The sequence below is a fragment of the Sus scrofa genome, chromosome 3 (assembly GCF_000003025.6).
Source record: "Sus scrofa isolate TJ Tabasco breed Duroc chromosome 3, Sscrofa11.1, whole genome shotgun sequence".
Taxonomy (NCBI): domain Eukaryota; kingdom Metazoa; phylum Chordata; class Mammalia; order Artiodactyla; family Suidae; genus Sus; species Sus scrofa.
The window spans coordinates 27,413,232-27,438,194 of record NC_010445.4 but is presented as its reverse complement, the minus strand read 5'-3'; the positions used below and the strand labels follow the sequence as shown (position 1 = coordinate 27,438,194).

The 24,963-nt window shown below is 50.8% G+C and overlaps 1 protein-coding gene across 2 annotated transcripts in view; it reads left to right on the top strand.

The window, feature by feature from the left end:
- XYLT1 (xylosyltransferase 1) overlaps window positions 1–24,963 on the top strand; it is a 334,192-nt gene that overhangs the window by 54,435 nt on the left and 254,794 nt on the right. The gene's annotated exons all lie outside the window — the stretch shown is intronic.

The following is a 24,963-nucleotide window of genomic DNA, read 5'->3' as shown; positions in this document are numbered from 1 at the left end:
CTCGCCTCTGCGGGGTGGGGAGCAGCCTCTCCCCGTCAGTGAGGCCCTCACCTGCCAGAGCATCAGGGATACAGCAAACAAGAAAATGTCATTAATGTAACTGGCCTTGGGGTTCCCATGGTGGCTCAACCGACACGAATCCGACTGCTGTCCTTGAAGATGCGGGTTCGTTCCCTGGCCTCGCTCAGTGGGTTAAGGATCTGGCATTGCTGTGGCTGTGGTGTAGGCCAGCAGCTGCTGCTCCTATTCGACCCCTGGTCTGGGAACCTCCATATGCCGTGGGCACAGTCCTAAAAAGCGATGTATACATTGCTGGCCCTGTGATGGGAATGCCAGCTCAACAAAGGATCTAAGAAAACACAGAGCGTCCCCCTTCCTTGCTCACGTTTGGGCCCAGGGAGTCCAGCCTGGGACCCCCAGAGTGCAGACGTGTGTTCTGTTGATTCTTGCCTGTGTCTTGTCATCAGAAAAGTCACCTGTTTTCTGAGGATAGAACACAAGGTCCTTGGGCACAGATGGCATGACATTGCTGTGCCTGTCTGGGCTGCGTGTGAGGAGTGCCTGCTGTGTGGCACGCTCTGGGTCGGGTGGCGCTGGAGTATAATGTGAGCGGTCAAGCTCATTCCCTGACCTCCAGGCACTTGAAGTCTAGTGGGAGAGACTGAGGTTGGTGACACTGTGCAGCAGGTAGGTCCGTCTGGGACATCGTGGAAGTCTTCCTGGAGGAAGTGACATAGTAGCTGAGTTGGGAAGGCTATTTTTAGAATGTTTGGTGGGAACCGTAAGAAGGGGAAAATGAGAGTTCCTGCTGTGGAGCAGCGTGTTTAGGATCTGACCTTGTCTCTGTGATGACATGGGTTTGACCCCTACCTAGCAGAGTGGGTTAAGGACGTGGCATTGCTGTGGCTGTGGCATAGGTCACAGCTACAGCCTAGATTAAATCTCTGGTCTGGGAACTTCCATATGCTGCGGGCGCAACCATTAGAAACATAAACTAGTAAAGAAAGAAGGGGCAAATGGGATGTAGCACCCCCAAATGCACTTTTCTTGCAGTGTTTGAAGAACCTGTGAACAACTCCGTTCCAAGAACCAGGACTGGCACCTCCTTTGGGGGGTCAGATCCAGCCTTTTGTTAAGGCTGGATGGCTTGCAGGGTGTGCTTTGCCTCATAGTGTATCTAAGCTTGAGTAATAATGAGTTTGGGGCAAAGAGGGGGTAGTGTCACTATAGGTATTCACCTGCCAGCCACACTCCGCCCACGTTAATCACTGGAGTAAAGACTGAACATAGATGAACGTGAAACATGGGCCGGATTGCAAATCAGGTGTCAGGTTTGACAAGCTCCTCCCCAGCGGTAGGACCATGGGGAGGTAGACACACCCCTGCTGCGCTGTTTCTTGTCTGCAACAGCAGATGTCATTAGATCTCCCTGGAGCCCCATCACTAGGCCCCCACCTTCCAGGATGGCGGATGGCGTGTGACTGGGAGAACCAGAGTTAGAGGCCACGCCATTGCCATCGGGGTCGGGGAAGAGGACTTGGATGACTTAGATTCTTGAGAGCCTCTCTGCCTTCGCCCTTCCCTGCTCATCTCAAAGTGAGTCTCCCCCCCCCCCCCCCCCCGCGCCAATTCTTGGTATTTGTAAGGCTGGAATTTGGTTGTCATAGCATTTAATCTCTTTACATGGGCTTTCTTCTAGCTTCTAAGTACACTGTGGGCAATGTGGTTGAGTTAAGCCTGGGCTTCTGGAATCCTTGGTGTGACTGTGTGTGTGTGTGTGTGCGCGCGTGCGCGCGTGCGTTAGGAGCACCTCTCATGGATGTGAGCGCTCTGCTCTCCACAGCTCCTGTTCACATAGTTTCTCATGTGACTGAGTGATTCCTGAGACTCAGGCTGAACTGTAGCCATGAAAATGCAGACTCTACCTCAGCAGGGTACAGGGTACAGACCCTCACCTCCAGGATCTGTGCAGAGCATTTGGGGGGGCATTTGGGCCCCCAGAGACACCGTCTTGCACGTACATCTCACATGTGCCCTTCAAGCCAAGTTGCTGTGAGATAGAGGCTCTAGGCCCCTGCCCAGTGTAAACATGATTATGGCTCCGCGAGTTAAGAATCTGACTAGGATCCATGAGGATGTGGGTTCTCTCCCTGGCCTTACTCAGTGGGTTAAGGATCTCGTGTGGCTGTGGCATAGGCCTCAGCTGCGGCGCTGATTTGACCCCTAGCCTGGGAACTTCATTTGCCGCAGGCGTGGCCCTAAAAAGAGAAAACCAAAAAAACACCGTGATTATATTGCAGTAAGGGCAGAGCCTGTTCCTCTATCACATTCCCTTGAGCCCCAAGTCGAGGAGTTTGAAAGAGTTTTCTAAAAGGAAAGAAAACAGCCTTTTCACCGTAGGCTTCCTTGGCGCCTACTGCTAAGAGCCAGGCAGAGTGTCAGGGGAGCTTTCATGATTGAAGCAGCTGGATCAGGGAGTTCCTTTTGAGGCTCAGGGGTAACGAATCCGACTAGTGTCCATGAAGACTCGGGTTCCATCCCTGGCATCGCTCAGTGGTTAAGGATCTGGCGTTGCCAGGAGCTGTGGTGTAGGTCAGAGATGCGGTTCAGATCGTGCATTTCTGTGGCTGTGGCGTAGGCTCCAATTTGACCCCCAGCCTGAGAGGATCCATATGTCGCATGTGCAGCCCTAAAAAGCAAAAAAAAAAAAAAAAAAAAAAAAAAGAGAGAGAGAGAGAGAGAGAGAGAGAGAAAGAAAGAGAAAGGGAGGAAAGAAGAAAGGAAGGAAGGAACCGCTGGATCAGCAGTGTCCTTCTTAGCCAAACAGAGGCCCTCGGTCACTAGGGTTTTCTTGGATGGTTTCTGGAGTCCTCTGATTGTGTTTTAAAGCCAGGTAAGCAGCTGACCGTTCTCACAGGACAGAGCTGCAGCAGGATGTGACATAATGTCACTCTTTGACCCAGAGCTGTTAGAGATCCGAGGTCTCAGAAGAGTCACCGTCTTAAGCAGTGACCCCTCCAAAGTCAGAGCCAACCAAGGAGTGTTTTCATCTGCTCTTCAGATGTGATTTTTCTCAATTCAGTGTCATGAGGCCTCGTGGCCCAAAGACTTCTTCAAAAAGTAATAAACCTTACTTTCATCAGGTGAAATGACAGGAATGCCTTTTAAGCAATTTTGTGGTGGCGGGGCATTTTTAACAGCCCAAGGTGAACCTGCCAGCATTCCTCAGAGAGTGAGACAATATAATTCAATTTGGATGTATTATAATTAATTAATTGGGGAGCAAATTGCATTAAATAGATAGCGCTCAGCTTCAGCAGCACTCCATCAAGAAACGAGCATGGCGAAGGCGGTTATAAGGTTATTATTTTAATGTTTATTATCAGCATCAATAATAGCAACTACGACGAATGTTTTTACACAAATTTCTGTTCCAGGCACTGTGCAGAGTATTTGGCTGAAATGAGCTTGTGTAAGCCTCTGACTAGCCTGTGACAGGGGCCCTGGGTATGATTTGCATTCTGCAGTGGAGGGAGAGGGGGGCTGAATTAATTGCTCAATGTCCTCCAGGCGGTAAGGGCTAGATTGCAAGGTTTAGACCCAGACATGTCGGTTCAAGCCCTCAGGTTCTTTACTGTTGAGTGGGCCACCCGACCTCTTTGTTGGCATATTTACATCAGCCTCTGGAATATGCAGGAAGCCTTGTGCAATGCTGATGATGGTCAGCAGCAGAGAACCAAAGTGCAGTGGACCTGGAGGCGCAGGAAATGTGCAGGTTTTCTGTCTAGGCACTTCCGGCTCTAATGCACCTTTTGTATCAGCATCTCTGGACTTCACGAGGAAGCGAATGAAATGAAGCCGGCTTGGCACTGGGGGAAAGGGCAGCAAGAGAGGTGCTGGCTCTGAGGCAGCCAGCAGAGGTCAAGGTTTTGGTGCTGTGTCCAGCACAGGCAGCGGAGACAGGGTAGCAGCGATGGCAGGGTCTCTGCTGGCCAGTCCTCCTCTGGTTGGGTCTTTGTCTACCCTGGCAGAGCCTCCGAGCTTGACTCATTGTCCCAAAGACAGTGCAGGTCACCTATAGGTATCATTGAGTGCATTCTTTTTGCGTCTGTTGTCTGCAGCTAAAATCTTATCTTACATACATACACATTTCAGATCTCAGTACTTCAAAAGTAGTTGAGTAGCTTTCCAGGGAATTCTTTCTCTATCTGTGCCCATCCTTCTTGTCTCCTGTGGTTGAAAGTGAAGGGCGTGCACGTCATCGCTAATCGCCTTGTGCAGCAGGGGGCTTTGGGGGGCTGTCAAGAGGTGGGGAACCCAAGCTGGTGGGGCTTTTGAATTCTTTGGTCTAATATGCATTTCTGTTTCCTCCTTGTCTGCCAAAAGCTAGTCTCTCCCAAATCCCTCTCTTATTTTCTGCTTTCCAGTAAACTTCAAAATAGAATTAAATTGCATGTTGGAACTTGACCCGTTACTCTTTCTAGCTCCGAAGGAGGAGGTCTGGGCTCCCTTTGGCAGCTTCCTGCTCTTTCTGTTCACTTTTAGAAGGTGGTTCGGAAGGTCTCTGTAATTTTCATCTATTTTTTTTCCCCTTGACAGAGGCTTTCTCTGGTTTTAATATGTGTCATTACAGGCAGCTAGCTCCTTTGGCCCAGTTTCTGGAGGCCTATTTGGGTCCTCCGTTCTGGCTAAATCTGCCATCTGAACCCAGAACAGACCTGGGGATGTCGACCAAGGGCCTCCTGATGTCCCTCCCCCCACACCTCTGGCACTTCTTATTCTTCCAGCAGCTAAAAATGTAGTGACCAAGGCTATTGTGGTCCCATCCAGTGGGTTTTGAATCAACTGGTGTTTGGTCAAGAGATTCCTCAGTGATGGAGTTCCCGTTGTGGCTCAGTGGTTAGCGAATCTGACTAGGAACCATGAGGTTGTGGGTTTGATCCCTGGCCCTGCTCAGTGGGTTAAGGATCTGGCGTTGCCGTGAGCTGTGGTGTAGGTCACAGACACGGCTCAGATCCCGCGTTGCTGTGGCTCTGGCGTAGGCCTGCTACAGCTCGGATTAGACCCCTAGCCTGGGAACTTCCATATGCTGCGGGAGCGGCCCTAGAAAAGGCAAAACAAAAACAAAAAACAACAACCAAAACAAAAGATTTCTGGGTGAGCCATTGTGGTGACTCAGAGGTGAGGCTCAGGAGTGGTGGGATCCCCAAGGAAGCTGAGGTTGGTTCCAGAAGACGCATGGTGTGGTGTTCCCAAGACTCTGGCTCTGAAGACGTCATGAAAATCATGGTGTATTCTTACGGACCGCTTACAATGCACTTACCAAGTGCTTGCCACTGGGCCCAATAGGGACTTTAAAAAGCAAGATCCCATTTATTCCTTAAAAAGGAATCTGCATGAGGGAGTTCCCTTGTGGCACAGCAGCTTAGGGATCCATTGTTGTCACTACAGAGGCTCAGGTCGCTGCCATGGCGTGGGTTTGATCCACGTGCTGCGAACACAGCCGAAAAGAAAAGAAATCCGAGTTCCGTTTTGCAGAAGTGACCAAGGCTCTGAGAGGCTAAGTAACTTGCTCAGGGGGCAGGATCAGAGTGCAGACCTGCCTGATTCCTAGGGCTGTGACTCCACACTGGCCTTCACAGCATCGATTTCAGCAGGAGTTCCACAGGTGGGGGGTGAGCAGACAAAGAAATGAACGAATGAATGAAGGAAGGAGGCAAAGTGGTTCAAATAAAAAGGGTGACTTTGAAAGGCTGTGTGACCCTTGCAGGAAGAGACACTCTGTGTTCTTTTGTTTCATTTTCCTGTTGCATCCCCCCACCCAGCCCAGTGTCTGGCATCCGTTAAGCATGGCAGATAACTTGTTGAATGAACGCTCAATTCATAAGAAGAAAAGACCACTTCTTTTCTTTTCTTCTGAATTATCTATTTAACTATGTTCAGCCGCGTCCTCCTTGTCCTAAAGGGCCTTGCGGTCGCTTTTGACCCCCGGCTTCTAAGGGCTGTGGGAGAAGGTTGGTGTGCAGGCAGCTTCTCTTCCCCAGGGCCTCCTTCTCCCCATCTGCTTTCCAGATGAGCAGATGACTCACGAGCTCCCCGCAGCCTTCCCAGACCTGCTTTTTGTCTTCACAGCTCTCTTTCCTAGTCTCCTGGGCAAAACTCTTTTGGCCGCAAGTGATGGAAACCAACTCAGCATTCAGACCCCAAGGCGGGAACTTGCTGGCTCCCAGATGGTGGTTAGTTCCCAGAAGCCTAGGAGAGACTTTAGTGAATCACAGAGAGGGGAGGTGGTGTGCTCTAGGTCACACAGCTATTACTGGGGGTGGCGGGGAGAAGGCTGGGGAGAGCTCGAGGATTTGTTGTTGTTGTTTTGCGTTTAAGGGCTGCACCTGAGGCATATGGAAGCTAAGGGGACCTGTAGGCGCCATCCTACACCACAGACACAGCCACGGGATCAGAGCCGAGTCTGTGACCTACACCACAGCTCATGGCCATGCCGGACCCCCACCCACTGAGCAAGGCCAGGGATCGAACCCGCATCCTCATGGAAACCAGTCGGGTTTGTTTCTGCTGCTCCACAGCAGGAACTCGAAGAGTTTGAGGATTTTGAGAACAAACTGTGTGTAGGTCGGGGGTGGGGTTGAGACTGTCTTATTCACATGTGCTTAACACAGTAACCTCAGCACCTAGTAGGTGCTTAATAAATGTCAGCTGGCTGAATGAACACCTGAATAGGTAGTGTGGGCCCCATCCCCGTCCCCTTGGTGGGTGGGGGGAGCAGGTTCCAGCCCCTTCCTGCTGTCTTCTCACTCCCATCATCCCCAGGGCCTGGCTTCTGCTGGCTCTGCCCCAGGTTCTCTCTCTGCCTTGGGTCCCGTTCGCCTTCGCAGGTGATGCTGAGCCTGCCTCCTTATCCGGCCTGGGTGTCACTGAGCTCGCAGAGGCCCCACGGGGAATGAATGGCCGCCTTTCAGTCCTTTTATCAGCCTGTCCTGGCTGTGACCATAGCAAGCTGTGGCCCCCTAGGAAGATGCCAGAAGCGGGGTCTACTGCCAGGGCCTCTGTGACGCTGTCCCGGGAATTCCGACTCCCCGGGGCTCCCAGAGGGCCGAGAACAAGGGCTGGCTGTGCCCCAGCCCCCCACCCCCACCCCCAACCCCAGCTTTGGGCGGGGTGCGCGCTGAATGGAAAGTCAGGCGCGCCGGCCGCGTGGCTGGGCCTCCCTGAGCAGGGATGTTTCATAAAGTGACTTTTCAAGGCCTTCTCCCTCCGCTGGGCCTTGGCAGCCACGCCGAGCCTCCAGCACTGAGCGGGCCTTGTGTCTGTTGGGGAGAAAGACGTGAAAATGAGGGTGGAACGGAGGTGGGGCGCCCATGCCAGGGGAAATGGGACAGCGTGTTGTGCTGCCGCCTGAGCAGAGCCTACAAGCAGCACATTCACTCCTGGGCGGGAGGCTTTGTGCCGCCAGGGGAGCCCTCAATCCTGGCATCTGCGAGTTACCCCTCCAGAGAGCTCTGTGTTCTATTTACAGGGCACGCCCGGAGGTGTGCAGAGGGGGTGGCCCTGGTGTGGCGATGGGACTGCAGATGTTCATGAGGCACCTCTTGTTTTTAGCGTAGTTTTTCGTGCCCTTCGAAGATACTGAGTTGTTTTTTGTTTGTTTTCTTTAACAAATTGAAGGTTCGTGGCAACCCTGCATCAAGCAGGTCTCTCAGTGCCATTTTCCCAATGGCGTTTGTTCACTTCGTGTCTCCCTGTCACATTTTGGTGATTCTCACAATCTTTCAAAACTTTTTCGTTATTATATTTGTTCTGGGGATCTGTGATCTGTGATACTACTACGAAGGCTCAGATAATGGTTAGCATTTTTAGCAAAAAAGTATTTAAATTAAGGTACTTTTTTTTCCTTTTTTTTAGACACAATGCTGTTGCACACTGAACGGATGTCAGTATAGTGTAAACCTAACTTTTCTGTGTACTGGGAAACTGAAAAATCCGTGTGTATCGCTTTATCGTGATATTCACTTTATTGCCGTGGTCTGGAACCCCACGTGAAACCTCTCCAAGGAAGCCTGTGTTTATGTCTGTGGCTATAGCTTTGCGCTGTGTCTGTCTTCTGTGTAGGCGCATGTCTTTTTTTTTTTTTTTTTTTCTTTTTTTTTTTTCTTTCTTTCCTCTTTTGGCCACCTCGCCGCATATGGAAGTCCCAGGGCCAAGGATCAAATCCAAACTGTACTTGCAGCCTGTGCCATAGCTGCGGCGACACCCGATCCTTTAACCCACTGTGCCAGACTGGGGATCAAACTTGAGTCTAGTGCTGCAGAAATGCTGCCGATCCTGTCGTAGCGCCACAGTTAGGTTAGCCCAAACCCTAATCTAGGTGCGCGTCTCTAGTGTGTGGACACAACTCTGAATATTGCTTGTGTGCACATTGCTGTGCTGAGAGGCACAGGTTGTCTGGGTTCCAATCACAGCCATGTGACCTTGACAGGGAAATTAACCAGGTAAGCCTTGCTTTTCTCACCTTTGCACATCGGATGGTGGTTGTTCTCGTCTCTCACGGGAGAGTCACAAAGGGTAAATGAGGCCCAAGTAAGTGGTGGGTATATGTCAGTTCTTTCTTCTGTTACAGTCTTGGCTGTGCAAGTGTGTGTGTGTGTGTGTGTGTGTGTGTGTGTGTGTGTGTGTGTGTGTGTTTCTCTGAGGCTCGCTTCACGTTGTCATCTTGGACAGGAATTGTGTCAGCTTTTTGAGGGCTGCACCCTTTGCATATGGAGGTTTCCAGGCTAGGGGGTCTAATCCGAGCTGTAGCTGCCGGCCTACACCACAACCACAACCATAGTAACACACGATCAGAGCTGCATCTTCGACCTACACCGCAGCTCACGGCAACGCCAGATCCTTCACCCACTGAGTGAGGCCAGGGATCGAACCTGCAACTTCAAGATTCCTAATCGGATTCGTTTCCGCTGCACCACTGCAGGAACTCCTTTCTCTTGCTTTCTGAGCTAAAGATCCAGCACTCAAAGTTCTGAGGGGGAATTGACAGCATCAGAGGCTAACTTTGGGTCTCAGGGGGGCTGCCTGGCCTGGGCGGGGAAGGGGTGCCCATCCCTCTGGTGCCCTGTGTCCCCCTCAGCTCAGTCATGCTTGTCACCCTCCCTCCCTCCCTAAACACACACACACACACACACACACACACACACACAGGATCTTTCTGATGTCACTGCGGTTTCCCCAGGGGGCCCTACATAGTGCTCCACAGCCGAGGTCGGAAACGGCAAAGAGCGTCTCTTTGTCCCCATCCACAGAGTGGACTCCACTTGCTGGCCTCTGGCTCCCGAGGGCGACCCTGGTGTTTCAGGCCCATGCAGCCACGGGGCTTGAGGTCAGGGAGGCCAGCTCTCAATAGAGACCTTGTGTCTGAAATAGAGACGGGGTGAGCTATTCCAGGATGGGCGTCCAGGAAGGGGCTTCTCGCCTCCTGCTGCTGGGAGCAGAGGAGGCCGCGAGGGAGGGCTTCTGGGAAAGAGTCTTAGGTTCAAGTCTGGGCTCTGCCAATGACTGGTGGGGTGACCTTGGGCAGATCATTCTTCCTTTTTGAGCATCGAGCCCCTCTGTCAAGTGGCTGTGGCTGCATCTGGGGCTGGATATGTGTAAAGGGGGTTATGCCCACAAAACCTCTGAAGGCTGCCTGGCTCATAGGGAGCATTGATGCGCCTCAGCAGTGCTGGCTTATCATCGGCCCCCATTTGTCTTTGCCCAGCCTCTCCATCATTGAGGCCCTCGCTCTCAGAGCCCTGCTGGCGGCCCTTCTGCAGTAGCTTTTCACATAGTAGGCACTTGGGATTTGTTCAACGAATCATTCATTAAAAATGAAGGTAGAGGAGTTCCCTTTGTGGCTGAGTGGGTTGAGAACCCGACCAGTGTCCATGAGGATTGATCCCTGGCCTTACTCAGTGGGTGAAGAATCCGGCGATGCCGTGAGTTGTGGTGTAGGTCCCCGATGTGACTTGGATCCTGGATCCCATGTTGCTGTGGCTGTGGGGTAGGTTGGGCAGTTGCAGCTGTGATTCAAGACCCCTAGCTTGGGAACCTCCATATGCCGCAAGTGTGGCCCTAAAAAGCAAAGAAAAAAAAAAAAAGGAGCCTGGTGCTCCTCAATGTTATGGAAGTTGATGCAGTAGTAATAGTGCTGACCAGAGCCTCTGACCCTTGAACAAGGTTAAGCCAGCATTCTCTGAAGGCCTAGCATGGATTCTTCTCCTTTATCCGCTCCACTCTTTGAGGTGGAGATGTGATTTATTCCCATTTTACAGATGCAGGAACTGTGGCAGAGAGAGCTTAAATTACTTGCCCAGAAACATAGAAAGGAAGTCATCCCTTCATTTAAGGGTCTCCGTCGTAGGACGTTACAAGTCATCACCGAGCTCAGAGTTGTCCCGGCCAGTTCTTGGGGAAAATCACAACCATTCCCACCGTGTAAGCCTGAAGATGCTCAATGTATAATCTTAAGTGTGTCTCCATGTGTAAATTTAGGCAGTGATTGCACGTGCAGGAAGTCCCTTCTGCCTTTTCCTGAGGACAGCTCCCGCCCCATACTGCTGAGTTTGTGCATTCCCAGTAAGGTGGGCTTTGGGGAAGCCCTCTCTCCCTGCTTCCTGGTACCTCTTCTTCTGCAGTGTTCCCAGGGGCCCAGTGTCCCAGTGCACTATCTCCCGTCCAGCTTTTCCTGCCTTTCTCTGAAAGAACTCATCCGTGTGGAGGTTGAGTTGATTATGGAATCCATTCCAGAGAGCATTGCATCACATTGAGGTCCAAAGTCAGAGAATTGATTCTGAAGCTTATATTGAAGGAGAGAGAGAGAGAGAGAGAGAGGGAGAGAGAGAGAGAGAGAGAGAGAGAGAGAGAGAGAGAGTGTGTGTGTGTGTGTCTTTGAGAGAGAAGGACATGGAGACAGGAGGGTATGTCATCCCCCGTTTGAGACCTTGAAGTGGCTTCACACTGCGTTCAGAACAAAATCCCGACTTCTGACCTTGACCTTCTGGTTCTCCCTACCACTCAGCTTCCTCTTGATCTACTCTTTCCCCGCCACCTCCCGTCAAGCCCAGTTGGCTTTCTTTCTGTTCTGGGGTCACAAGTTCCGTCCTTCTTGGCACAAGAGGGCCGTAACCTCTGCATGATCCTCTCCTCCCTTGTCCAAGGTCTGTTCCCCATCATCCCTCAAATCTCAGGTCAAGTGCCACCAGCCGCCCTTACTCTTTCTCACTCCATTCCTTTTCTCTTTCACTTGCAGCTTGTATTACATGGTTGCTTTAATGATAGATTGGTTGGTGGGTTCGTGGGTTGATTGCATGTCTTCCCTCCTTGAACTGTAAACTCGAAGAGGGCACCGGTGACCGTATCTGTGTTATTCACCAAGGTACCTGCTACCTCACATAGTGCTGGTACCTGGGAGGTGCACCCACTGTTTGTTGATTGAATGCTTGATGTTCCTCCTGGCACCTTTCCTTCCAGCAGTGTAGGCATAGACCAAGCAGGCTGTGAGCTCCAGGAGAGACTTTGAGGCTGTGATTTCCTTGTTGCACAATGAATATGAACCCCAGGGAGGACCAGTTGACTCAGTGGCGGCCACTGGAGAAATTTGTTGGCTGGATCATGGTGCTTATATTTAAAATACAGTGGTTCTGGAGGTTTTTTGTTTGTTTGTTTTTTCCTTCCCAGAGAAATATTTGCTTTATCTGTGACTGTGTGTATTTTATTGGAACAGGGCAAGAGGATGCCGACCTGCGATGTGAAAACATAGTTTCCAGAGGAGACTCTGTCACTGGCTTAAAATTAGTAAAGGCTTAGCAGTGCGTGGTGGTGAGGGAGGGGGTTGTGGGGACCCGGTGATTAAACTGCTGCCGTTTTGCTGTAGATGGTGCTGCTTTTCTTTTAAAGGTAGGTTAAGGGGATGAAAACCTTAATTGGCATATCTACAAACAAGTTATTGCTTCAGCCATGAGATAATTGGTTGAGAAAAGGCCATTATGTTCCCAATCTAGGTGCCCGGGAGTGTGTGGCGGGGCGGGATGCGTGTAGATGCTGAGAAGTCGCCGAGTTGGAGAATGAACTTCAGGTTAAAGCCTGTTTGTTCCCACATCAGTCGAGTTTTCTGTTTTCCAAGGTATAATGCAGAGGGAGACCGGCTTTTCCTGCCGCTTTCAGGCCGGTGCCTGGCGTTGTCCACTCACTCCCTCGACTCCCACAGCATCAGAACCTCAGCCGACCTTGGGTCTGCTGAGAAAGACCCGAGGAAACGCAGGTCCTGATTTTTCAGGGCGGGGGCGACTCTGGAAAGGGGATGAGATGCTCAGCTTCCGACCCCATGCTTTCCTGCCACTTCAAAATCATCTCTTAGGGGTTGACTTGTGTCCCCCGAAAGGCAGATGTGTCCCCCCAGATGTCTATGTTGGAATCCTAACCCTCGGTACCGTGGACTGTGTGACCCGATTTGGAAAGAGGGTCCTGGCAGGTGTAATAGTAAAGATGCGGTCGTTCTGGAGTAGGATGGGTACTGATCCAGTGTGACTGGTGTCCTTATAAAAAGAGGAAATCAGGACACAGACATGCACCCTGGGCGTCTGCTGTGTGAACTTGGAGGTGGACATTGGGGTGATGCTTTTATAAGCCAAGGGGCTCTCAGGATCAGCCACCAGAAGCTAAGAGAGAGGCACGGAACAGGCCCTCAGAAGACACTGACCCTGCCAACACCTTGATCTCAGACCTCCAGCCTCCAGAACTGGGAGACAATACAGTTCCTTTTTTTTTTGTTTTTTTGTTTTTTGTCTTTTTAGGGCCGCACCCTCGGCATATAGAGGTTCCCAGGCTAAGGATCAAACTGCAGCTGTAGCTGCAGGCCTATAACACAGCCACAGCAACACCGGATCCTTAACCCACTGAGCCAGGCCAGGGCTCAAACCTGCGTCCTCATAGATACTAGTCAGATTCGTTTCCGCTGAGCCACGACGGGAACTCAAGGATCCAGTGTTGCTTCAGCTGATCCCTGGCTCAGGGACTCTATATGCTGCACCGCGGCCAAAAAAAAAAAAAAAAAAAAACAAGAAAGAAAGAAAGAAAAAAAGGGAAAAATAAAAAACCAAAAAAGAAATGAATATGTCATCCAGGGGGCTTGGCTGACCTACCATCCCTCACTATCCCCCCAAAAAAAGCACTCCTACCCACTCAAATCTAAATATCCACCCCCGCGCCTTGAATGGGCCCTTAGCAACCTCTTGGCCCACCTAGATGTCAGACCAGGTTGCCCTTGGCATCTGCCAGAAACCCAGTCTGCCTTGTACCGCTCCTGTGCCCAGCCTGCCTGTGAGACTGTGAAGCCCACAGCGGAGCCAGGCCTCCCTCTGTGACCTCGTCCCACAGGTGCCTGACCAGTGCTGGTCAGAGTCTTAGATTCACTGCCCCTGACCTGAGCCCTGTCCGCTTTTGTCCTTATTTTTCGGGCCTTCTCACTTCTTGCCTCGTTAATCCCTTGATGAACATATGCCCCTTCATCTCTGTCCAAGGTCTTCGGACTTCTCGGAAGCCTCGGGTGTGTGAACGACTGCTGCAAACAGTAACGCGCCCTCAGGAGGTCGCAGTGATGACCAATCTTTTGTTTGAATGTCTGCAGAGGGGCCGGAGGCGGAGGCCCTGGTTCCCTTCCGACTTTAGCCTTGCCCAGCTGGGTGTCCTGAAGGAAGGCACTGAACCTCTCTGAACCTCAGTTTTCCCATCTGTAATGATTGCCTGTTTACCTTCTGGATTAGCAGGAGACCCAAAGATGTGTGTCAGGAGCCTTTGACACCAGTGGAGGGAAGCCGTAGACATGGATTCATGTCAAACAGGGCAGCAGGTGGGTCTGGTGAGGACCACGGTGGGCAGAAGGGCAGGCCTCTGGGCTCTGCGGGACGGTGGGCCCACAGCGTGCAGGATACTCCGAATTTTACAATAGAAGCCAGCCAGGCAGGCCATCATATCACCCAGTCTTCCAGCGCCGTCTCAAGTGCTTGGAAAGCCGTACAAAACTGGTTTGCGGACTGTTTCTGGTCCCACAAGCCCCGTGTGGTGGCTTCTACTGCAGAATTTAATATAGGTAAGGGTTGGTGCCAGCACTTGCTTCCTTGCAGCTTTTACGCAGTCTGGCTGGTCTAAGCATCCTCTTTGAGAACACTGCGAGGAGTTCCCGTCGTGGATCTGGAAACAAATCTGACTGGTATCCATGAAGATGCAGGTTCCATCCCTGGCTATGCTTAGCCGGTTAAGGACCCGGTATTGCCATGAGCTATGGTGTGGGTTGCAGATGCGGCTTGGATCTGGCCTTGCTGTAGCTGTGGTGCAGGCCCATAGCTGCAGCTCTGATTCAACCCCTAGCTTGGGAACTTACGTATGCCGCGGGTGCAGCCTGCGGCGGTGGGCGGGGGGTGGGGGGGAAACCAACTCTGTGAAGAGCGAGAATACTGACCAAAGATTGTCATTTCCTCCAGGAAGCCTTCCCTGATCTCATTCCCACTAATTTGAATTGGATGAGGCCTTGGTACACCTTTTCTTAAAGGAACAGATTGTAAATGTATTGGACATTGAGGGCCATTCAGTCTCCTTGGTGACTACTCCCCTGTGACTCTGTAGTGTGAGAACAGCCAGAGAGAATGGGGAACCTAGCATGGCTGTGTTCCAGTAAAATTTTATTTACAAAAACAGGCCACCTGCTAGATTTGGCCCATGGGCTCTAGTAGCTTACTGACCAGAGTTAGATGCCTCTTTTATTATCCTAACACTGTGAATCTAGCCCCTCACAAGCAGTCTACTACTACAATGAAGAATAAAAACATTAATTGAGCATTTACTGTGCCCGGAGCTGTTCTCAGCCTGTCATGTGTAGCTGAAACTGACAGGACTTAATGACTTGAACCCAGCCAGAACCCAGATTGGGACTTGAACCTACGGGTTTTAAATTAGCATCACTCACCCGGTGTCGGGACTCACTGAGGTTCAGGTTCTTTGTGCCTCTGTGCAGAAGGAATTCAGCTAGAGAGAAAAAGAGAGGCAAGAAATAGATTTATTAAGAGAGGACACTAGTGAGAGATGCAAGCGGGCAGGCACGGAGGCTCTGCCCCCAGGATCCAGTGGTCTACAGTTTTATCCTCCAAGGGGAGTGGGGCTGGGAAAAGACCTACTCTTCCTCTTTCTTTGAGCAGGAGCTCCTCCTTGGTGTCTGGTAGGAGAGTCTTTGACCCTATAAGGTCAGACTAGGACTGTCTTGGTGCTTATTCCAGTCAGCAGAAGGGCGGTCCTTAGACTCCCGCCCTTGGTCTGAACCTGAATGTGGATCTCCCCCCATCCCCCACCCAATGACCCGAGGCAGTTCTCGAGCCCCAACTAAGCCAAGCAAGCCTGCCTCGTTCTGATGGCTTTCTCGAGCCATTATTAACTGACAGTGGTCTCCCAGAGTTCCCTAGGTTTCCCTCTCTGTCTGTGGTCCCTTATCGGGACTTCCACAACCACTGGTGTAACTCTCCTACGCCGTCCCTATCATAATTACTCGATTCTCACAAGTTGACCTGGAAGGTTCAGCTGCCATCCCCATTTCACAGGTTGAGAGACTGAGTCTCCAAGAGGTTAAGCAGTGTGCACAGAGTCATCCAGCTCACAAAGAGCCAAGCTTTCACAGTGAAAGTGAACTCGCTGCTGCTCTGGCTCACCCAGCAGGCTCTCCCTCTTCATCTCTGGGTCTCCTTAGTGGCCAGCACAGGACCAGCTTGAAAGATGTACTCAGGAGTCACAGATTGAGTGACAGGGTTTGTTTGTTTCGTTCTGCAAACCTGTCCAGAAGGGGGATAAAAATGCCTCTTTGCAACCCCTTCCAAGGAGACTTGTGACAGTCCCGCCTGCTATAGGGACCTGCCCCCAGACTTTTCCAGGCAGGCCCCTTTGCCTCCCTGGCACTGGGAATCTGGCAGTGACGGCAGGGGGGTGGATGCTCTGGCTGGGGCTGGTGTGGGCTGATTTTGAACATCTGGTTCCCTTAACGGCACAGAAATCTGATCTTCCTACCTCGTTGCCTTGAACCCCAGCCTCTGGCTGCAGATGGGAGGGACTCTCGCACGAGCGGAGTCTCCCCCCACTAAACCCACAGACACATGAGCCTGACAAAGAGGACACAGGTACGCGCGGGCGAGGTCCGGTGGGTCCCCGAAGAATTCCATGTCAGTGTGGTAAATTGATTCTATTTGAAAAGCTCTTCAGATATTTCACTATATTTAAAGACGTCTCCAGTGGGAATCCTCAGGGCTGTGAAAGATCTCCTGGTAATTTCCCCGCTTTAGAAATTTGACTTCAGTTTAACTGGGACACCTGTGTTGTCCTGTACGCCTGTCAGCAGACCTCACAGCGCCATTAGGAATAATAATAATGATTACAGTGGTTTTTTATTTTTTAGCGGTTACATCTGCAGCATATGGAAGTTCCTGGTCTAGGGGTTGCATCAGCGCTGCAGCTGCCGGCCTACACCGCAGCAACGCCAGATCTGAGCCATATCTTCAGCCTACACCACACCTCGTGACAACACTGGATCCTTAACCCGCTGAGAGAAGCCAGGGATGGAACCCGCCTCCTCGTGGACACTAGTCAGATTCTTAACCCTCTGAGCCACAACGGGAACTCAATGGTTTTGGTTGAGATCATTCATGTGCCAGGCACTGTGCCAACTGCTTTCTATGCACTGTCTCATTTGACCCTTTCAAATTATCTGCAGGTCAGCTGCTGACCTTTTACCTGTGGGTGAACTGAGGCCTGGGGTTAAATAATCTACCCAAGGGCACATGGCTAGTGAAGGTGGGGCACGAACCCAGATGGGCCAGTTTGGGGCCCAGGCTCTTCACTGCCCAGCTGTGCTCTTCCCTCTGTGCGTGACCTTACTTACTTCCAGAAACGAGGTCCTTGGCAGTTCCCGTCGTGGCTCAGTGGTAACGAACCCAACTAGTATCCATGAGGACATGGGTTCGTTCCCTGGCCTCAGTCAGTGGGTTGAGGATCTGGCATTGCCATAAGCTGTGGTGTGGGTCGTAGATGTGGCTCAGATCTGGCATTGCTGTGGCTGTGGTGTAGGCTGGCAGCTGCAGCTCTGATTCGACCCCTGGCCTGGGAACTTCCACATGCCTCACCCTAAAAAAAAAAGAAAAAAGAAATGATATCCTTTTCCGGGGTCAGACACAGAGCCTGGCCAAGGTCATGGCAGGAGTCGGTGAGGATGGAGCTACTCTTCCTGCCCCCAGACCTGTTCTCCCACACGCCTGTCTCCCTGTTGGAATGGCTGTCACTCCCGGAATTATCACTTCCCGTGTCACTGAGCTTCGTGGCCACCAGCCACATGTATTTGTTGAGCACTTGAAATGTGCCTAATGTGAGGGAGTTCCCATCGTGGCATGGCGGAAACAAATCTGACTGGGAACCATGAGGTTGCAGGTTCAATCCCTGGCCTCGCTCAGTGGGCTGAGGATCTGACGTTTCTGTGATCTGTGGTGTAGGTCGCAGACAGGGCTCGGATCTGGCGTTGCTGTGGCTGTGGTGGAAGCCGGCAGTTGTAGCTCTGATTCGACCCCTAACCTGGGAACCTCCATACACTGCGGGTGCGGCCCTAAAAAAATAAATAAAATAAAATAAAATAAAAGATACAGTGATTGGGAAGCTGCTAAATAGGTTTGGGATAACGTGGGCCTGAGAATTTATTTTTCCTTCTGACGTTTTTATGAAGCAAATGTGGAGCACACATTTCTAGTGAAAAGTTAGCATCTAGGTTGAGATGTGTAACATAGAAACACCACACCCTCCAGATTCACCTATTTCTTCCCTTAATGCGCCTCTGCCGTGTTTTCCTCCAAGGGATGTTTATTCATTTGACAGATAGGAAAAAATTACAATGATAAGTGTCGTCGTACATGGAATTAAATCAGTGTGATATGATGGAGAGGCTGGTCACCAGAGGGCCCTCTGGGGAGGTGACATTTGACTCAACATCTGAGTGACCGGAGAAGCCATGTAAAAACCTGGAGAAAAAGCATGAAGGGTGGTGGAAAAAGACCTTGGGGTGTCAGAGAGAATGGAATGTTCTAGAAACAGAAGGCCTTCGGGCCTGGAGCACAAAGGGAGAGAGGAGAAGAATGTGGTGAGATGAGCCTGAGAAACAACCAGGGCTAGTGGAGCTCTGCAGGCCGGAGTGAGAGGTTTCGATTTTATTCCCAGTGAGATGGGAGTGTCTGGTGGCTGAGTTGCTATTTTGTGTGCTCTCCGGTTTATGATTTTCCGAAGGTTCCTCCGACGACTGGGTGGAGGTGGGACCCCAGGCGGGGAACAGGTGTGCATCTGAAATGCCCTTGACTTGGGCTGCCATGGGGGTGGCCCAGACGCCCCCAGTGGATGGTTCCAGGCACATTTCGGTGGTGGATTCTGCCGGGCTTGCCAGTGAACTGGAGATGGGTTGGCTGTGGGGGGCGTGAAGGACAGAGGAATCCACGACACTCCTGGATTTTTAGCCTGAGCGCTGGGATGGGTGGTTCTCCCATCGCCTTCAGGTCCTTCTCGATTCTTCCAGCCCGGCAGTATTGTTTTGATTTCCTTCCTCCTCTGTCTGCTTCGCTCTTTCTGGCAGCGGATAAATGTATGTATATAACCTCAAGCTCTTGGCTGTGTCCCTTGTGAGCCTGTGTCCCTCTGCTTCCCGGCCCTGCCCCCGCCCCCTGCCCCTGCAAAGTCTGCTCCTGCCGATGGAAATGACTTTTGCATTAAGAACAAATCTCTTAAACCTGGCATTGAGTTCCCTGGTGTTTTTCCCTCTGTGGGGAGAGGCTAAAGATGCCTCCGAAGAAGAAGTGGGGGGTGAAGTGATTATTTAATTGTGTGCAAATGAGAAGCAGCGAAGGCAGCAGACAAAGGGCACGACCGGATTCTGTCAGAGCAGCACCTGACATGATTCCATTTCCTGACTTTAGGGTCTAAATGAATTTCTACTTGACTAAAAATACCTGAAGAGCTAGATGGCAGCTTAAAACGCTGTCGGTAAATTTAAAGCAGGTTTACATGCCACTGATTATAGCAGAGCGTAGGAAGTTAGGAGACCATTGCTGGCCGCCTGCACATTTTAACTCCTGCTTCCACATCCAGGCCTGTGTCCTAGCCACTCTGATTCTCCAGGGAGTTGGGATGGCGAGTTGTATATTTAACTTTTTTTTCTTTTAACTTGTCAATGGCCAGGGACTCCATATTGTGTGTATTTTAGGCTAAGTTCCTTCTTGCTTAAGAGAAGATGAGATGACTTTTTTTTTTTTTTTTTAATTGTCAATAGCCAGGGACTCCATTGCATGTATTTTAGGCTTAAGTTCCTTCTTGCTTAAGAGAGGATGAGATGCAAATGTCCTGGGGCTGAGTCTGGGTTGAGTTCGGTGTGAATCTCTCTCATCACTTGCCTTTCTGGGTAAACACAAATGCACACTCCCAGGCTACCTATTTATCGTCAAGGTGGTTCTAGAAGGTCTCCACCCCATTCTCTACCCTTCGGCTCTAAGAGCCACCCTTCTCATGATCCTGGAAGTAAATCATTCACCCAAACTAAAAGCAGCTAGTGTTGACGGAGTTTGCTTTAAACACTTTCTGTGCGTTGTCGCCTTGAGTCCACACAACAGCCCTCTTGAGTGTTGACAGGGTTGCATTTTCCCTGAGCCCTGCACTTCGGAGAAGAACAGAGGAATCCCCCCCAGCTTTTTGTGTTTTGGAAAACAGCTTCCTGCAAAGAGCCACCCTTCTCCTTTTGACTCATATGACGCGCAGATGCCCTCCTGATTACCGATGGGAAAGTCAGGCGTACCCACCGCATTTCCATTCTTTGCCTCATAAATGATTAGCTGAAATGCTCCCCCCCACCCCCGCCTGGCCCGATCCTGCAGAACAACATGCCTGCTAACCAAACTTTGCTGAAGTGCCTCTCCTTCAGCCAGCCTCAGCCCGAGCCAGCGGACCACCCGTCCTGAGAACAGGATGGCTTCCGGGTAAAACATCCTCTGATCTACCCTTTCATCCTGCTTCCCACACGCACTTCTTCCTGGTCCTTTTCACTCTCATCTACAGCAAACCCCCCGGTGGCTGAGATGCTTGCAGACCTCATGGTCAAAGCTGCCTCCTTGTTGCCAGAGTTCCTGTCCCCTTTTCGCAGTCCATCTCTCCCCGCCCTTCCAATAAGTTTTTCAAATAAAGTCTGTCTTTACTAAGTCCAGATTTATTTTGGGGTGGTGGTGGTGTTGGTTTTGGCCGTGCTTGCGGCACATGGAAGTTCCCGGGCCAGGGATTGAACTCACGCCACAGCAGCAACCTGAGCCGCAGCAGTGGCAAGGCTGGCTCCTTAATCCCTAGGCCACCCAGGAACTCCTAAGACCAGATTTGTCCTCTCTCAGGCAGACACATCATCTCCATTTTGAAGAGGAGGAAGTTGGTTTCAGGGAGGTGATGGGAGGTGGAATGGGGAGCTCCAATCTCTCTGAACCCAGATTCTTTGCTGTACCATTAACTACTTTCCGAGGCTCTATTTATGAATTTTGGACTTGATCTGAATGCCATCTAGTCCTCAGGGCACTTATTATCTAGTTGGAGATTTTGCTTATTATCTAGATGGAGTCGATATAGAATCTTGTCTTATCGCTCTGGGGAGAGAGAAACTTGTGCAAGACCCCATTTTTGTGTCTCCCCCACCTCCACCCTGTACCTGTGCTGACAGAACCCTCCAGAGAGGCCAGATAACGGGCTCAGCAACAAAAACGGGCGCACTGGGTGTTGAGCTTCCAGCTTGGATGTTGAGGGCCGTGCTTGCCCTGGAACACGGGTACCATGGGATGATGTGGGGGCAGTGGGCTCGCCCGGAGGGGCTCACAGGGCCTGAACACCTGGGGATGAGAAGGAGGATGAGGACCAGGGCAGTAGTGGTACCAGTGGCCTTGGCCGCCAGGCTGCTAGCTGCCCGTTTTCCAGGCAGTGGGGAGCCACGGCAGGTCTTTGGGCAGCACGTGTCATGATGAAAATGACAGTAATAGTGATCGAGCTGATAATAGGCTGCCCCTCAGTGTTTTTATAGCTTCTCTCCCAAGGTGCCCTTCTCCATAGAGCAGGAGCGTTTCGCAGACGTTAACGGATTAATCACTGGTGTTTCCCTGCCCACCGAGGTGGGTGAGCTAATATCCCCATTTATCAAGGGAGGAAAATGAGGCATGAGAAGCCCTCAGGTAGCCTGGTAAGGCGATGTCAGCCCTGGGCAAGCCCCTGCCAAGAGTTGCTCGTTCTCCCTTCGCACCGCCTCCTCCAGGCCCGCCGCCCACCTTTGGGGAGTAGAGGCCCCAGGAGAGACTGGTTTTTGCTCAGAGAGGTTCTCGTGACAGTGTCCCTGGCATTAAGGATGGAAAAGAGAGGAGTCTAGGTATTGTGGAGTGTTTGGAGATGCTGGGGTGTGGGTTTCTAACAGAGCTAGTGCCCACTGAGGCTCCTGGGCACACAGCCTTTCTGTGTCCTCATCTCTTGTTTTTAGGGAATAAGCCTCAGCCTCCACGACCTTCCCTGAGTTCCAAAGGGCAGCTGCTCATCAGGGAAGGGAGGGGACGCAGACACCAGGGAGGAGCATCCAGAGACAACAGAGCAGCCTTGCGCCAGGGTCCTGGTTCCTCCTCCAGGAATACACAGAACAAGATCTTGAGCCCTTTCTGCAGAGCTAATTAATACCCTCAACAAATGGAAGCACTCCTTGATGAAGCATCTTCATTCTGGGAGGAGGGAGGACCACCCGAACCAGTCCTGGGACCCCGAAACTTCAGCTCTGAAAGACAATGCCAGCTTGCCTCCACTCTGATCTTTATCCGGGGCCCTGTGTTCCACTCCCCACACTATAAAACCACCTCCTAGTCTCTCCAAGGGGGGCACAGTCTTTAAGGCATCAGCCTGCTGTGGCCCCCTTTGCCTGGCAAAGCAATAAAGTTATTTTTTTCTCCTTCATCAAAAACTCTGTCTCCGCGTTTCTATTCGGCAACAGCAGACAGAGGCTGAGTTTCGGCAACAGGTTGACAAAGGGGGGGTCACATCTGGTTTGGGGGCACCCCCGACTCTGGGCACACCCTAGACCCTGGGTGTCCTCTTCCTCTGCTCCCACAAAAGTCTCTCCTAGGGTGCTTACTGTCCTTCTCTGTATCTGTTGACCTCCTTGACTGATCTTCTGTGTCCTCCTTGAGGCAAGGATCCTACCTTTAATAATCTAACCTCTGGGCTTGGTTCAGACTTCAGCTTGAGTATTCTTTCAGCCATCCACTGGCTCTGGGTGAATCATATCCCCTCTCTCAGTCTTAGTTTCCTCATCTACAAAATGACGGGTAACAGTTAAACCCTCTTCACTGGGTTGCTTTGGTAGTTAGATGAAATAATAATGCAGGTCACCTGCTCAGTAAGTCCTGGTACATGACAAGCACTTAAAACATTTAATAAATTATCCGCGTCTTACAATAGGGGCTTATGTGTTTTTGTTTTTGGGGGAGATCTTTTTAGGTTCACACAACCACAGCAACACCAGATCTGAGCATCATACCGCAGTTCATGGCAACACCAGATCCTTATGTGTTTATTTTTTTTAAAAGCATGCTGGATCACTGTTCTACACTGGCTCATGGCTACAGGCACATTTTTAATGCAATTGATGCAGAACCAAACTGTTGGGTAGGAAGAGGATTCTTTGAAATGGCATGGTTTTCTGTTGTTGAACTCGTTATAATGTTCAAGCGTGCACATTTTTAATTTCTGGTTGGGCCTAAGCAAGCTTTGCTCCTCATTCCTGGGCCCCTCCACCTCTCCATCCAGTACTTAGTAATCCATAAACAAGGCTTAAGCTGCTATTTAAAGCAACTCTGCTGTTAATCCTTTTGTAAGAGCAAATCCTTTTGGAATGTGAATAACCTTCTCTTCCCCGCACTGCATCCCCCCCCCCATCTCCTCCCTTTGGCTCCCATTGTGTAGAAGTGGGTTTTCTGATTTTATTTCTTTTAAGGTAGGATCATTCATGGATTGAGAGTTTGCCATTTAGAGCTGGAAGGTGGATGGAATTTCAAGAGTCTCTCACCCAGAATTCTCATTTAAAAAATGGGAAGATGGGGGCCTGGGGAGAGGGGGGGCTTTACCCATCTGGGTGGTGGCAAAACAGAGGCTCAGTCTGTGTCTCCAAAGGGGAATTTTAGCTATTAATGTCAGTGACATTTTTTCTTTCAACTGTCATGTAATTATTTTAATATGGTAAATGATACTGTTTTTTTGTTTGTTTTTTTGTTTTTTTTCTATAAAGAAACTTAAGGGTTCCCTTGTGACGCAGCTGATTAAGGATCCGGTGTTGTCACTGCTGTGGTTCAAGCTTCTGTGATGTGGGTTGCGCCTGGCCTGGCCCAGGAACTTCTACATGCCTTTTGGCCAAAAAAAAAAAGAAAAAAAAGAAAAGAAAAGGAAAGAAAGACTAACAGGAATCGTAATCCTATTGCGCTTACTATGTACCAAGCATTTTGTGTGACTTAATTTGTTTACCCCTGACATCTGGAGGCAGTGCTCACCCATGGGGAATGAGCAGATGGGGAAGCTGAGGAAAGAAGTTAACTCCCTTTTCCAAGGTCACACAGCCAATAAGCCATGGTCAGCTTCCAAGCTCATGGATACAGGCGCCTCTCAATTGCTTAAGTCTCTGCTCCAAAGTTTTATATTTTAGGATAGACTTCAGTTTAACAAAAAAAAAAAAAAAAGAGTGCTGGTTGAATAAAATATTCAGTTGGACTGGAGGCCAGAGAAATAATGGTGAGAACTGTGAAACCGTTGTGTAAGCTTTGGAAGCATGGCCATGTTACAAGCATCGTGTAACGGGATGTCAGAGATGCGCTTAGCGGGTCTTCAGTGGGGTTTGCGAGGTGCCAGGGGCCAACCCAGAAACACACAGCTGTTTGGAAACAGACCAACTCTGTTTCCTGCCTTCATGGAGCCTATAACCTGGTGGGAGAGACAGTGCACAAGAGAACAAATAATAAGATACTGCAGCTTGTGGGATGGGGTGTATTGCAGTGCTGGGGGAAAGCAGGCAAGGTGTGTGTGTGCACACGTGTGTGCGTGCGAGTGCGCACGAGCTATACAGGGACAGAAAACGGGGACCTCCTGTTGCCGAAATTCAGCCTCTGTCTGCCGGGTCCAAGTTGAAAAGCAGAGACAGTTTTGGGTAAAGGAGAAAATGATAACTTTATTGCTAAGACTGTGGCCCCCTAGGAAGGAGTTAGGAGGTGGTTTTATAGTGTGGGGAGTGGAACACAGGGCCCCGGATAAAGATCAGAGTGGAGGCAAGCTGGCATTGTCTTTCAGAGCTGGTGTTTCGGGGTCCCAGGACTGGTTCGGGTGGTCCTCCCTCCTCCCAGAATGAAGATGCTTCATCAAGGAGTGCTTCCATTTGTTGAGGGTATTAGCTCTGCAGAAAGGGCTCAAGATCTTGTTCTGTGTATTCCTGGAGGAGGAACCAGGACCCTGGCGCAAGGCTGCTCTGTTGTCTCTGGATGCTCCTCCCTGGTGTCTGCGTCCCCTCCCTTCCCTGATGAGCAGCTGCCCTTTGGAACTCAGGGAAGGTCATGGAGGCTGAGGCTTATTCTCTAAAAACAAGAAACAGAGGACCCAGAAAGGCCTGTGCGCAGGAGCCCCGCAGGGCACCAGCTCAGTTACACTACCTTTACTAGGGTAACCTTTCTGTCACCTCTAGGAAGAGGTGACTCTTTACAAGAGACAGGAAAGTGACCTGGATGTGTTTGTCCCTTCACCTGCTTCTACCTCCTCGCCCCATCACCCTCTTTCAACTGCGATCAAATGCAGAGAACTTTCAGGCCCAGGTCCCTT